This window comes from Sparus aurata, chromosome 20 (assembly GCF_900880675.1).
Source record: "Sparus aurata chromosome 20, fSpaAur1.1, whole genome shotgun sequence".
NCBI lineage: Eukaryota > Metazoa > Chordata > Actinopteri > Spariformes > Sparidae > Sparus > Sparus aurata.
The window spans coordinates 14,871,976-14,887,946 of NC_044206.1; the positions used below are offsets into that span (position 1 = coordinate 14,871,976).

The 15,971-nt window shown below is 43.0% G+C and overlaps 1 protein-coding gene across 1 annotated transcript in view; it reads left to right on the forward strand.

Annotated features, from left to right (window-relative positions):
* The first annotated feature begins 5,417 nt into the window (after positions 1-5,417).
* The window catches only part of LOC115571271 (protocadherin-15-like), a 214,123-nt gene continuing 203,569 nt past the window's right edge, over positions 5,418-15,971 (forward strand). The window contains 1 exon segment of the mRNA XM_030400563.1: positions 5,418-6,222. The gene's annotated coding sequence lies outside the window, so the exon portion shown is untranslated.

Below are 15,971 nucleotides of genomic sequence, written 5' to 3' on the forward strand. Positions count from 1 at the left end.
AATAACCTTTCTTACTTGGACAATTCTTACTTATTGCATCTTTAAGAATGAGGAAAGTCTTGTTGGTTTGCTAAATGACCACCTCGTTAACCGCTCCACCTCCATCAAAAGTGCAGTGCAAAGCAGTTCCCCTGCCCTTCTCTATCGGACCTTATGGGATTGTCTCCAACGCAGTGGATGAGACAGGCTTAGTAACCCGGTGCCCTGTATCTCACACTAAAGATTATGAGTGTTTATCTTAGTAAGAGTACAGGGGGAGGCACATCCACTTATTAAATCACTGTCATGTCACAAGGCACATCCATTGAAAGTAAATTAAGTAAAATAAATACACGAAAGATTGGTGTTGGTGTAAGGGGAGGGAGGAGGTGACAGAAGAGGAAACAGAGGACCTCGATCTGTATGTGCAGGTAAAAGCAGAGCATGATTAAGTTTCAGGTTTTTATGAAAACGTTACAAATTTCTACCTGCCAGTGTAACTGAGTTCTGCACTGCGGTGCCTCTTCTTCCTGTGGAGTCAAGCAAGTGGAAAGAGAGTTTCCCCCTTATGGATCAATAATATTATAAAATCAACTGTGTTCTCCTCCGTGACGTGACGGCATCCTGAACCACCAGACTCTCTGGAGGCTTTGTGCCTCACGCTGCACCACTTTTTTTTATTTCCACAACTGCACGATCAGACATTGAGCGTGCCAGTCTAACTAACGGTTGCGTCTCTGATTAGCATTATTAATCACGGGGCTATCATTCCTTTTGATCCATCTGGTGCTTTGTCGGAGGAGACAAACCTCTCTTGTACTGGCGGTTTGTCTTGATAAGTTCAGGCCTACTGATCTTGGCTGCCGTTCCCTGAGCTCAATAGGATTTGGTATAATCCCGCAGAGCAGAGCAGAGCAGAGCAGATGGACACACAAGTAAGATCACAGTGGTATAGGGGCTATAATTGGCCTGGCCCTCTGCCTGCAAAACCCCTTTTACTGGTAGTCATTTCAATCCTTTCATTATGTAATCACATTTGTAATGAGAGTAACTCTGTAACTACTATGACTGCCTGGATCAATGGGTAACCAATATTTCATTTAGAATCCCCTTTTACTCCGAGCACAGTAGATGAAGCTGTGACAGTTGTCGCTTGATTGGTCATCACATACAGCGGCTGTAGTTGTAATCCCTCAGAGCAGATGGACGGTAGACAGGTAGGTTCTGCAGTCGTACAGGAGAGTGAACTGGCTTTGGCTCTCTGCCTTCATCCATCAAATCTGAACTCTGAAATCAAATTAGAAAATAAAGAAAGCAATTATGAGATTCACTCTAATATCGTTGAGCAGATGGCTGTCTTACAGCTGTCACTCTTCCTATCAAATATTTGATTAACAAAAGATAAATCGCTGAATAAGGGCACTCTTGACTGAGCCGCATTATCATAGCTATTGTAGTAGTCTGCTCCGTGACTCTGGAGATTGTGAGTCATTTTGAAAACACATCCACATTTCAGAAAACTGAGACCAGGACATTTTCACCAAACACAATAATATTTGGGAAAGAACGACAACATTCCCATAATGTCATAGTGAAATGATGTGTTTTGTGAATTATTGTTGGGTTTTTTTTGTTGTCAAGTCTCAATATTTTCAGAAATGTCATTGTGATTTCAAAAAACAGCTTTGTGTTTTCCGAAATGTTGTTTTTAGGAAAATGCATATGCAGCAAGCTGTTTTTTGACCCTCAGGGGCCACCATATTTAATGCTTAAAATCTCTGATTCGCAGATAACACATCTTAGTTAAAGAATCAAGTAATGACATCAGTGTGATTTGTGATGTCATTACTTTGCGACTCGGGGGGGAAAAAGACAGGAAAAATGTGTTTAACATTGTTTAAGTGTCTATTTTAACCAAAAATCATGTTTTCCATAACCAGGGCTGCCCACATATGGAGTCATGGCTCAAAGTGGGCTTGATTTAATGGTTTGTAACAAAAACAAACACACACACACGTATATATAGAATATGAATCGCTGTTTATTTTTTGTGAGGTGATAAGCTCTTTAAATAGACAAAATAAACCTGGAATGCCCACAATCTGAGCATGGCAGGCAAAATGACAACTCGTATAGGAAGTCAGCCAATTAACGAAACATAACTTTTATTCCCCCACCCGTTCTTAAGTCATTAACGCAGGAGAAAAAACAATTTAGATAAAACTAAGAAAATGCATCACCAGATTTTTCTTTTTTCCCCCCGGGCTTCAAGTTTAATACCATTTCACAACTTAACAAGACAACAAGTGGTCGATCATTAAATTTCAGTTTGAGCATCCCTGGGCCAAAAACCTTAGCCTAGTGTGTTAGTTTTTCCTTGATATAACCAAACAGCGAGAGAAAACTGAGCAAACACAGAAAAATAATGAGTGGACAATACAAACACGTTGCAAACAGATTGTGACTCCTGCTCTTGACCTACTCAGCCACAACAACTTGGTATTTTTTCCTGAGCTGAACTGATTGTTCCTATAGCAACGTTAATTGAGATGCTCTTGGGGCAAACGCCAACATGTCGATATTAGATACACTACAGTGAGTAGACCCTAATGCACCACGTACTGCAGCATCACTTAGAGACAATTTCAAAGTTACCCCTGGGATCCAAAATGTAACTTCCTCAACACCAAAAACAATTTGGTGCCGAGCCTTCTGACGGCCGGTGATGAAGCGCTCCGTTAACTGCTTTATGGTGCGCTATGGTGTAAAACTCGATATCTGTCGTTAGCACAGGCACAGGAATTTCATCTAACCTAAAACATCCTCGTCTGCTGACTTTATTAGGGAGTTGAGATTTTAGGATTACATTAAAGCTGTTTGTTAACAGGATTAAACAAATTGCAATCAATTTGAAGTCTCTTTTTTTTTTTTTTTTTCCCCCCCCGACAAACTTAGCTGCTGGGAATTTAAACGAGCTGGATTTGTCTCGAACAATTTGTCAGTTTTGCGGTTCATTGCGTTTATTCACAGTAGCACAAAGAAAAAGCTGATAGCTCGCTCAACAGCAGCTGCTTTTTCTTTACCGGTGAATCTACAACTGAAGTTTACCTCTGTGCCAGATGGAAACATATATGTGGAAGTAAAGCTGGATGACCTGACTCAAGGCAAACTGGGTAAAGGGTTCCTCAATTTTAGATCCTTCTCCTACAATTTAAGTGTCCTTTTCTGTCCGGACAGGCTAACAGAGTGGACACAGTAAATTAAGTCCCTGTTTGCTGTTATTCTTCCACTAGCCTTATTTTTCACCGCAATGTTGATGTCTTTTCTTTTATTTTTAAGTTGGCAATATCTAGTTTGTACAAAAGGCTCACAAAATAAATAAGCCCTTTGCCATTGCCTAGAAAGTAATCTCTTTACAAAACAAACAGCGAAGAGATCAGCAGGCTGAGAGAAAAAATCTTTATAATATACAGAGCTGTGGAGCGGGATTACACCAAAGTTTTTTTTTCCTCCGGAGACCTCTGAGATTCATCGGCCCACACTGACTGTGCATAATCAACTTTGCCCAGAGTCTTCGCAGGAGTTCAGCGCGGCTCCTCCGAAATCTGCATATTCAAAGTGATTATTTTAAAAGGGCGCCGGCTGCGACGCTTCTCCAGCCAGCGTGCGTTCCGCATCTCCCTTTGTGCCAATGGACTGATTGCAGCGCCGGGACTGTGTGGAGGAACAACATATTTTGTGAGTCACGGGGGGGGTTTGACTGAGTGATCAGTCAAAACAGTTTTATGATAGATGTCGTATCATGTGTGTGTGCCAGTTGGGCATGTGGCGTCGTTGTTGGAACTGTTGGGCTCCTTGCAGCATTAAGGGCGGGGAGCTCATTGTACAGGTCAGGATGCAATTTATGGATAGTTTTATGTTGTGCATGCTGCAGAGCTTTGGAAAAGTATGTGAACTACTAATGACTACGGTCAAGTAGTACTGCAGATGTGAGAAAAACAACAACCCCGTCGCCAGAGTAAACGTCGGCAATGTACAAAACATTCCTGACGAGCGCGCAAATGTTCAGACTTTTAGGTTTAGACGCAAAGAGTACATGTTAAGGGTGAGGGAGCGATCATGTTTATGTTTGAAATATCTGCTTTGGTTGGAAATTATCCCGAGGTCGTCACGATCCTGGGTTCTATTGTTTTATTTCCTGTTTTATTTTGAAACCATGCCCTTGTGTGTCTCGTCTTGCTTTTCAGTTTCCCCTGTGTGTTTCTCTTCGTTACCTCACCTGTCCTTTTCCCCACCCCACTCACCTCACCTGTTCCTGATCCCCTCGTCGGTGTCACTGTGTCCTTGTTCTCCCTCATGTGTTAGTTCGTTTTGTGATGTCCTCCATGTTGCCCCGTCTCGGTCAGTCGTTCCTCCAGTGTCTCCTCGTGTCCCCAGTTTGGTTTGTTTCAGGTTTTGGTTTCTTGCTTCCTGATTGGAACTTTGCTTTTCCTTTGCACTTTGTTTGTGCCTTTTAGTTGCTACTTTGTCTTTTGATTAGCTTTTGTGTCTAGATCCCTTGGTTTTTTTTGGGGGGGGGGGGGGGGTTTGTACTCATTTCATCTTTTTTGTTCCCCAATTTCCTGCCACCTGTTTGTGTGTGTGTCTGCATTTGGGTCCTAAAAATATAACCTCACCCTAACAGAGGTCTGCCCCTGACAAATATTCAGCGGCTTCAAATTTGCAAATGTTGAACAACTGTGGTCGCTGGATTGGCAAGACTTCTCACCTAACTCCACCACCACCACCTCCACCTCCAACTCAAACCTCCAGATATGACAGTCGGCCTGTCGCATTTAATGTGCTATAACACATGCTGTGGAGACGACGGCATGTGAACGTATCTGCCAACTTTTTTTTGTTTTTTTCAGACGACCTGGCTGGAAAAAAACCAAAACTTGAACTTATCCTTTCAGGTACCTGCCAGGTTGGATGTTCAGGTAGAGAAACAGTAAAGAAGAGAGGAAGAGAAGCGACCCAGGCACTTTCAGACATGGCTCCAGAAGGGTCCGACTGGGGTGACTCCTCAGTGGAAACAAACCTTACAACAGCTTGGTGTAGTAACCACACAGACACGGTTCATCCCGGGTAAACAGATGAAGCTGCTTTACAGCTCCAGAGGAGCGTGAAATCCGAGTGTTAATTGCTCTGTGTCGTTCACCAGAGACACAGTGAGTACAGGCCAGTTTAAAGAAAGTGGAGAGCAGAGAAGAAGTCAGGAGTTTAATCTGAGGGGCAGATGGAGAGTGATGATGGATCAGATGGAGATATTTGATCTTCTGATAACTTTTTTTTTCTTTTTTCTTGGACAATGACGAGTTAAACATTTGGTGAGAGAGCCCAGCGGTGCTCCTACGTGCCTCCGTGTCCGCCATGGGGCGCAGAGAGCAGAGCGGAGCGGAGCAGAGCAGCGCACCCGGCCGGTAATCCGTGCGCCTTTTGCCGCGGACATAATTAGATTACGGTGGTGTGTACCGATGATCACTGCTGCTGCTGCGGTAAACGCACGGCTACCTTACGACGAGAAAACCTCCCTTTCTGACTCTGCATCGTCTCTCTCTCTCTCTCTCTCTCTCGTCGCTATAGTCTCTCTCTCTCCCCCTCCCTCCCCTCACAGTCTCTCTCTCTGGCTGAGAGAGCAAAGGGGGGAACACTAGAGCGGATATACTGTTACTTCTCCTCTCTCCTCTCTCTCACACGGAGCTCGCAGTTACCTTCCAAGTCCCGACACTGGAGACTGAGACTGAAAAAGAAAAAAAAAAGAAAAAGAATAGACGACTGACTTGAGGAGCGAGGGACTATTTTTATTATTTTTTTCCTCCGCGCAAAGGGGCCACAACTGTCTCACATTTCGCGCGTGTGACTTGAAACTAAACAACTCCTTCTTTGCTTTTTCTTTTGAATTTTTTTTTTTTCGTCTTGACGGAGCGGACGGCCGTATTTCTGTCCCCTCCTCCTCCTCCTCAACCCCCCACCTGCCAACCACCCACCTCCCCCCTCCTTAAAAAAAGTGGGTGCTCGGTGTTGGTGGGTGACTTGTGTGGATGTTATTTCCCGGATTGTGTCTTCGGGGCTGCGTCTTCGCTCGGCCCAGGGACGGCAACAGTGTGTGTGTGTGTGTGTGTGTGTGTGTGTGTGTGTGTGTGTGTGGAGGGAAAAGTCGCTCTGAGCGCTGAAACATATGGCTTCAACGAGGATAACGCGGTAAGTCGTGCACCACAAAAACCCTCCAGAACCTGCACTATTCACCGGAACCTGTCCGCTCTGGACTTGCTTTTTACGCATGTGTGGTGATATTTGCGTTCCTTGGTTTCATTGTACGCACCCCTTCTGCAGCAGTGGGGATAATATTCCTTTTATTGATTTATTGGAAAGAATTGAAGTTTGTGTAAAAGGAGAATAGACCGATGTAGGGATAGTCCTCAGCTGCTGACACATGCTTTAAAAAAATAATAATAAAAAAAAAACTCTCCTCGTTTCCTACATGACATCTGACTCCAGTAGTTTTTTGGACACTTGGAGCTCTCCTCATGCTCCAGGTTATAGACGGTGAGGAGGAGTGCGGATGGAGGGGGAGAAAGGAAATTCGCTGTCCGCGGTGCTGAAACCGGCTGAGGAGGATTATTACTGCTGCTGCTGCTGCTCCAGGAAATAGACGTCGCCTTGAATTAATTCAAGTCAGCACATTTATATGCAACACGCTGCCTTTTCTAATTGATCCCAGATCTGATCCAGTTCTCTGTTAAGACACAATGATATATATATATATATATGTATATATATATATATATATATACATATATATATATTTAAAAAAAAAAAAAAGGTTGATGGCACATTTTGTGATTTTCTATCATTTCTTTATCTGCACCGGCCGCCTGGCACATCTCACAGCTGATGAGGGGTTCTTTCTTTTTTTTATTCTAAGGCATGACAAACTGAGAGAAGTTGCCTTTTCGTAGGTTGCAGTGTGATGTGACGGTTGAATGCATGTGCATGGGCAGCAACTGATCTCCTCATCTCTGAAATAAGAGTGTTTTCAACAAGTGCAGTGAATGTATGGTCCCGTCAGAAGGCAAAGCAGGCTACTTCACAAGCAGCCTGTGTGTCTCGGATTACACACACACACACACACACACACACACACACACAGAGAGAGAGAGAGAGAGAGAGAGAGAGAGAGAGAGAAAGAGAAAGAGTCATCCGATTACCTTAAATTAGTGCAAGCTGTCACCTCCTCCACTACAGAGCAGATAGTGAGGGGGAGAAAGTCAGAAGGTATGGGGTGCATCTGTTGAATAGGGTGCAGCTCACCTTTATCATGAAGCGCCCCCCCCCCCTTGCTCCTGGTCTGTTAATATGTGAGCCTTTATGTGAGGTGAAGCTCTGCTTAGTCAAGTGTGAAAGTGGATTGTACACACCAGTTTGGTGCTAAATAACCAGCAGTGACAAACACATGACTAGATATCCTCTGTGTGTGTGTGAGAGAGAGTGTGTGTGGATTATGTGCTTTGGTTTTTCCTACCTGTGTGTGTGTGTGTGTGTGTGTGTGTGTGTGTGTGTGTGTGTGTGTGTGTGTGTGTATGTAGAGGAGGAGGAGGGGGGTCAGACAGACAGAATGTGTTTTGTGAACCTGGGACCCGTCCACTCGTCGCCATGTCAAATCCTGTTAGTCACGCTGGATGACAGAAGCGCCAGGACTTCGATTTAAATAACTGCTGCTAAGTCGCAGCCTTATGAAGAGGGGAGGCTGTCTGTGAGGGGATGCCTCGCCGTAGTGAAAGAATATTTGTTCGGTTGGTTATTAGTGCAGGAGATGAAAGGAACTGTGCGTGTACCAAACCTCCGTTTAAACAAAATGGCTTTTCTGTTTTTTTCTTCTCGAGAACTTTACTACTTTATGCTTCACCGAATAACTATTTTAGGGTCAATTGTTGCTTTCATCGCTCTGGCTTCGACATTTACACTCATATATGTTAGTGACTGATGATATTAACCCCATGCACTGACTGTTAAACCACATAAAATCACACAAAATGCCCCAAAAACGTATCATTTTTACTCAGATCCTTGACATCGCGTTCTACAATCAGTCTACAGTCAGCGCTCACTCAAAGTTTCCTTCTTGACTCTATATTCAGCTGATCCCACTCCACATCTTGTCACCTCTGTGTAATGCTTAATATGAACATAAGCTAACAGGTTGCTTATGCTTGTTAACAGTAACAGGGCTATAAAAGTGCCAATAATAGCATCATGAGCATGTTTATTGTTGGATTATAAGAAGCTCTTATAAGACACTTGTTAACAGGGTAACACTTTATAATAACCATCATGACTGAATGGTACATTTATAGTTAGTATATTACATTATTTCACTGTTTTCAATCAAGGAAATGCTTTACAAACAAGTTCATTCGGAAGTTGTAAAGGTTTATAAACATCGCTTGCAACTTTATAATGGCCATCCAAGTAATGTTTATAGATCAACTACACAGTATTTATTAACTTTATACTAAGGATTAAAAACATTATTTGCAACTTTGTTATAAACAGCTGCATAATAAGTGTTTATTGTTCGTTTACAGTGAAATAACTATTAACTAATGTTTAATTAGCTATTAATTCACCATCTGCTAATGATGCTTGATATCAAGTGTTACTATCTTTTATTTTGAAATAAATGCATGATTTCTTTTTTTTCAAACCACTAAAAATTCTACCTGCAGTACCAAGATGCATGCATTATTAAATTCAGATGTTCACTGTTAATAAATGTAATTCAATAGTGCTCAGGCTTTGTCGCCTGAATTGTTTTATTCCAACAGCTGTGAGACTGGAGTGCTGTTGTGTCCTAACCAGGGGAAAACAGGGTTACAGGCAGCGCTCGCTAACTAGCTTTGTTTCCACGGAGCTTTACTCATAATCCATTACAATCACCTGAGGCTGCCCCTCTGTCAACAGTGGAAAAACTCTGACAGTGACCACAGACACACTCAAAAAAAATACTTTCCCGCCCTCGGCAGTCTAAAGTTAACGACTATACTGTGGTTTCAGTTTAAGGAGAGTTCAAAACCCCTGGTGAGGCTGCAAGAACAACACAGTTTGACCTTGCATGACCTGTGTCAGTGCACACGGAAGCAATGGCCCCCAGAGATGGAATATTTGAATAGTTCAATTTAGGAGGAGAGAGGAGGAGATAAAGGTTTTATTTTTTAGAAGTTTACCAGCCATTTTCATCATGGTAACTGTGAGAGAGCATTTCTTGTTATTCCAATGCAGGTTTCTCCATGAATACAAAGTCTTTTTTTGTTAAGGCTTGATTTTAACTTTTAATGCCACAAAGTCTTTTTTCATCATGGGTAGCTGTGGCTCAGGGGTAGAGTCAGCGTCTTGTTAATCGTAAGGTCGCTGGTTTGATTCCCCTGGTCTGCATGTGGAAGTGTCCTTGGGCAAGATACTGAATCTAAAACTGCTCCTGACGTACTGGTCGGCACCTTGCATGGCAGCCACTGCCATCAGTGTATGATAGTATGTATGAATTACTGTAAGTTGCTTTGGAATTTTGTGATCTTATCATGAAATGTGTTTTGTTTTATTCACTTGCCAAACAGCACTTAGCCTTAAAACACATAACGTAATGGCAAGGTTTTGATTCTAAGGTTTTGCATTTAAACATTTAACTTAATGACAATTGAATAGGCATCAAGCAATGTCGTTACAAGTCCCCTCGACCTTGACGCTACATACTTATTACATGAATGCATGTTATAAAATCAAATCAGACATTTCCGTCCCTGCATCGTGATTCTAACTTAGATAGCAGATCGTGTTTGGATTTGCTGCCGTGGTCCATTTCTAGACATTGATGCTGCAGATTGTTTTCTGATGGGCTTGTTTTTACCATCAGATACCTTCATACAAGTCCTCTTTACAACTTTATTTACGATTACTGTCTCCTCACCTGTGATGTCTGCGCTCTCGCTGCATTCGGTCCCGTCCTCCCAGTGGCCACACTACCTATTAGAGAGGTGTCATATTGAATTAGCCACACTCATGTGAGCAGCGACTAACTATTCTCATTCCTGACAGAAAGCAGGCTGTGGCTGAGATCTTCGATTTCTATCTAAAGGGTAGACGTGGGCAGAGCCGGGGGGAACAAAAAAATCAAAAACGCATGCTCTCTTTATAATCTTATTCGTCCTAACACAATTTTTTTGCAGCGAACCACTTCTGTGAATAAATAATGTAGCAGGAGCCATTTTTCCCGTCGAATAATAGTTTTTTCCTCTGTGTGTTTCCAAATACACGCCGGCTTTGGCATGTCTGTTTAACTAAACTCATAATTTTAAAAATACTCCTTTCAAACTTTGTTTTTTTTCCAAAGTGTTTTTTGTACCTTTGCAGGGAGGCGTACATGTGTTGTAATGCTCACAACAAGCTGTCACAGACATGTCTCTGTGAGCCAGTCAGGCCGCTGTAAACAACACTAGCTGCTCTCTCTCTCTGATGTTCATTTATGAACTTAGTTTAAGTGTTCCTGTCGCGTGAAAGAACGTAGTGGAAATCAAATGCGTGTTTTTTTTGTTCAGTTCATAATTAGCCTACTTTCCCCAAGAAAATGCACAAAGAGCTGCTCATTTTGAAGGTATATTATTTGTCACCCAGACAACAGGCCTACCTTTTGCCTTTTGTAACATTTCAGCTGATTTCCGACTCCGCTCTCTTTACAGAGCTACAAGCATCATAAGCGTGTGTCATTATAGCACTGCACTACCTGTGTGGATAATGGAGGAGGGGAAACGAGGATGAAGGTGTTTGTCAGTCTATTCTATCCCTGTGTTATGCGACTGATCCAGATCCTGCAAGTGAAGACATAAATGTTGCCCTCTTTTGTACCGTTTAAAAGGATTGCGCTGGCGAACTACTTAATCAAACCCTCTATGCATTCATTAATTTAGTTTTTTTTAGTCTACAAGTAATTACAGCGGCTCTAATTGATATTTTAATTACAAAGTAAAGGGGGGGTCTCTCATTGTGATGAACCTGCAGAGAATTATCACCTGGATCTGCGGCGCCCCTCGGGTTCGTGGTGCTTCACCGCGAGTTCCCGCTCATTGTTTAATTGCCTGCCCCTCGAATTCATTGTTTTGGTTGACGCTCTCTCTGCTCTCGGATCGTTGTTTTTATCCACAGCAGCTGTTTTCTGTGGAAAAAGCCCTAAGAACACATTGTACGCTACGCGCAGACAGACACGGTTAGCAATTAGCTGGTGAACATAATGGAGCAATTAGCGACTGCGTACACCTCAGGAGCTGGTAAAGACCAAAAACAGAGCTAACTGAGAGTGAATATTCGGCCGAAACACAAATCTAAATAAGTAATTATGTTGCTTTCTAAGTGTTGAATGTACGAATAAGCAACTGCTTGTTAACCAGTGTGCCATAAAAAACTGAAAAGGTCACCGTCCTGGTCACTGCACTCTCCAAGAAGGCAGTAAAAACCCTTTTTTTTTAAATCTCCCATACTGCAGAAGGTGAGACATCTGTGTCTTTTTCAATTCCAAAAAAGGTTGAGGCGCTGTATAGTTATTGTAAATGTATCAAAACGCTAAATCCACCGAGAAAAAGTGTGCAGTCCATATTCAGAAACTGCAACTTTAAACAAGCTGTCAGGACCTCTGTAAGGTTGTGATGTCACAACTACACGGTCACCCCGACCCAGCAAAAACACCAGCAGAGCTTTGCGGGACAAAGCGGGCTATGCCTGCTCAGGTCGAGCTGACCAGGGGCCTTGAAGAGATGGACACTAAACATAATGTTTCAGACGGAGGGCGAAGAGGTGCTGCAACAATAGACAGTGTAAGAAAAATAGCATGTTGTTTTTACACTGAAGCATGTTTTCTAGCAGACACCCAAACTGTGCACTTAAAAATCTTTAACAGACTGCCAGTCTTCTCCGGCACCCAGTCTGTTTGTTTTGTCTGATCGCAGCAGTAAACAAAGAGATGACTTACACCAGGGTTTGGTTTATTTTGGTTATTTTTAGGTGTTCCATTCCTTCATGCACCCGGTGAAGGTTTGGGTGACCTTGGTCGTTCAACTTCAAGGCGAGAGTGCTGATCCTCATTGACATTTCGTTGGAGTTTGTTGAATGCGGTGCCAGCTGCTGTTTTTGTACGCTTCTGTGTGAGGGATTGAGTTTACATTCAACAATACAGCCGAGTTAATTGTTCCTAACAAGATTATCTGCCTGCTGGCCAAAACACTGCCTGGAATCTGCATATCTGGCAACCCAGGCAGGGGAAACAAAGAGGCAAATTAGCGGGGAGCCGCCTAACTTATTTTCTTTTGTGACCAAATTTTTATTCTGTTTATTACTCATCAAGAGCATTATAAACTTTATTGAATTGCTCACAGTGAGTAACCACTTTATTTAATTCCAACAGGCAACATGAGAACAAATGATGAAGAAAGCAAATTAAGGAAGTTAGAAAAGCAATTTAAGCTGAGTAACGAAGGGAAATAAACACTCGACATGAATTCAACTGCATGCTAACTTTCCAATTTATATCTCATTAGATTTTCATTTCCCTCGACTTGTAGTTTCAAAAACTGGGTCGAAAAATTAGTTTTTGGTCGCTCGTGGTGGGTCCTCATACAAGGAGAAGTTTACGAGGGTGTTTAAATCCCAGGCTGAGATTAAATGAACTCAATTTTAATCTCATGTGGTAAAAGTTCTGAGAAACCCCTGCCCCAGTTTAACACCCTGAGTAGCTTGTCGATCTGATCGGGGGCTCCTCAACCTGCTTCATTTCTGGACCGAAATAAGAAAGAATTGGTCAATGAGCCATGTTATAACACGGCGCCGTGTTTGCCATGTAGACTCACCATCTCCGCTGTGGATGCTTACTCACAATTTGACATATTGAGGTAATGATACATGGCCAACAACAGTTCGTGCAATGGCAATCTCTTTAGTGTGGCTGGGAACGTAAAAGTGGGACATAACCAGTGGGCAATGAGGTAATGAAGCAGCAGGCTTTCACCCATGTTGCAGCCACCTCAGGCAGCCTCCCTTTTAATGCCACCATTCTGAAGACAGTCAACACAGCTGCCGTGGTTATTTAAGGTCGCAAATGTGTTATTGTGCTTGTGAGTCATTTTACACAAAGATCAAGAGCTATTACGGGGTGAACGCATAACGGGCTCAGTTTCTCTTGAGACCTGCATTTCAGGGACAGAAGACATGTTTTTGTTGCATCTGGAAGTGTTGCGCTCACTGTCAGATGGGCAGCGCTGTGGGGAAAAACAGGGATATGATAATTAATTTATTGATACGCTCCACTAAACAAAGCTCCCGCACGAATACAGTTCAAATGCAGACCAACATGACTCAACAGAGGGAAACCGATTTGCATTTCTCTGCCGTTGAACCTCATCACAGTGGGTCAAGTCCACAGCTCTGACCAGGGATTACACCTGAATACCTGACAGCAGGTGTCATTTACGCTGCCTTTTGAAGCGAACAATTAGGTCCCCATCACTTTTTAAAAGCACTGACAAAATAGAAAATGAAAAAGTAAATGTGAAAATGTTAAACGAGATGAAATCAATTTTGATGTGCCATTTCGCAATTTTTTCCCCCCCGCTGTTAACATCTACTGATAGCAACCCCTCATTACCTTGCCTTAATACGGCATGATCATGTAAAAAAGGACCCAAACACAGACACGGAAGCAGGCGGGTTCAACAACAAACAGCTGATCATCCAAAATATGATTAACAAAAAAAAGTAGGCAACAAAAATGCTTGGCTACAAAGAGAATCCAGAAAATTCAACAGTAAAACAAAACAAAAAAAAATGGAGGGCAATCCATGAAGCACACAGGGAGCATGTGAGGACCGGGGGAAAAGACGCAGGACAAAGACAAAGAGAGAGGGTTAAATGTAAACCAGACTAACAAGGGGGTGAGGTGCAGGTGGAGCGACACTGGGCACCCGGTGAGCAAGAAGTAGAAAGTGACAACAAGACACAAGTGGATATAACTTCCAGATAAAACAGGAAATAACTACACAAAACCATGACAAGTGTAGTTTGCCAGTTCGACACACCATTGTATCAACATTTTTATTGTCACTGTGGAAACTGGGGGCCTAAACATGAGACATACAGGTAGACAGGCAGTAAAACAAACCAAGCATTTATCAGCTGTTATCGAAGAATGACAAAACTGGCAACAAAAAGGCAAGCAAAGTAAAAATGCAAAGGAATACAAAACTATGGGCAAAGCAGAAAACCAGGAACAAATCAGGAATACAGAGAACACACAGAACACTGGGAACACAGATGAGCAGGAAGTAGAAAGTTACAACAAAGCACAACGGGAAATAACTGACCAAAAACCAAAACCATGACGGCCACCCGGCAATGAAAGTGAATGGACTTGTATCACTGGACTTATACTTGCATGGACCACAAGCACATTCATACACTACTAACAAAGACTACCTAGTAAGGTGCTGACCTGCTTCATCAGCAGTGCTCCTTTGCCCCACAAAAAGCCACACAATATTCCTGTGCTTAGCCATTCACACATTAAATCACACACAGCCGTCGGGAATAATGTGGATTTCAGTATCTTGTCCAAAGACACTTCGACATTCAGCCGGAGCCAGGGATCAAACCAACGGCTCTCTGATTAGCAAATTAAAGGCTAATGCTTACACGTTAGCAATCAACTTGCCAGAATGTGCAAAGTGTCATTTTTTCGCAGCTCTTAATGAATTCAACAACTCTTTCAAGAACAGCAGAGACTTTTAACAGTTTCTCTGAGTACCCCACGGAGCATGAGCTATATCTTTAAATTTTGTGTCTTGGGGAAACGACCCTTAAATGATAGTCCAGCAGCCTAAGAAACGCTTCCTTTTGACTTTAAGCCTGGAAATCCTTATAATTCACCAAGTGTGCTTCGACTCTCTAGGTTGATCTCCGACGCGCATCCCATGCTGCTGGGTGACGGCAGCACACACGCCTCACAGACATCACAAAAGTCAGCATCACTTGTTGCAAACATACGTTACGTCTCACTGTCAATGCTTTTTTGTATGCTGATTGTCTACATTCATGTAAAACTGCATGTACAGCCTGACTACCACAGAGAAATTTGGTGAGTTTGGAGAGTTGTTTGCGAGCGTAGCAGGAAGCCAGCGTGTCTGATTTAAGACCTGGAGATGCTCCGAGGCTGTGGTGTGATACACTCCAGAGTGGTTGGCACTTTCAGCAAAAAACACACTCACATGTGACTGTCAGCAGAAATTCCCATTATCTGTGAAACACTGTAAACAAACACACACACACAAAAAAAAGTCAATGTGAGAGTCAGTGTGCCTGTATGCAGGGGGAATTCATCTTCTTGTGTCGGAGACAGAAGATGCTATTGTGTGCGACAATGCAGAGTATTTATGTGTGTGTGTGTGTGTGTGTGTGTGTGTGTGCCGGGGTGTGTGTGTGTGTGTGTTGGTGACCACATGCTAAGCCACAGAAGGTTGCCAGTGTTAAGTCTTGCCTCTGGCTGGGCGTGTGTGTGGGGTTGTTTGTGTGTGTGTGTGTGAGGCAGAGAGAGAGGCATGGAGATTACAGTGGCTATTGCCAACTTCAAAGTGTCTACTGGTGTTGTGCCAGGTCAGCATGTTTACACAGGAGAATTGGTGTTGGGACACACGCAAGCACGCACACGCACGCACACACACACACACACACACACACACCTTATACGTGCACATGTGCAGGCACACCTTATCTCCTGTTATGGCTCCTGAGCATACACACACATAACACGCACACTGCCAAGAGTGCATTGGTCTTATCAGTGGTCCCAGTGAGTTAGGGGAGGCATTTAATCAGGGTCAACGTGCAGCTCTTGGCATCAAACTGATTCCAACATCTCTCTC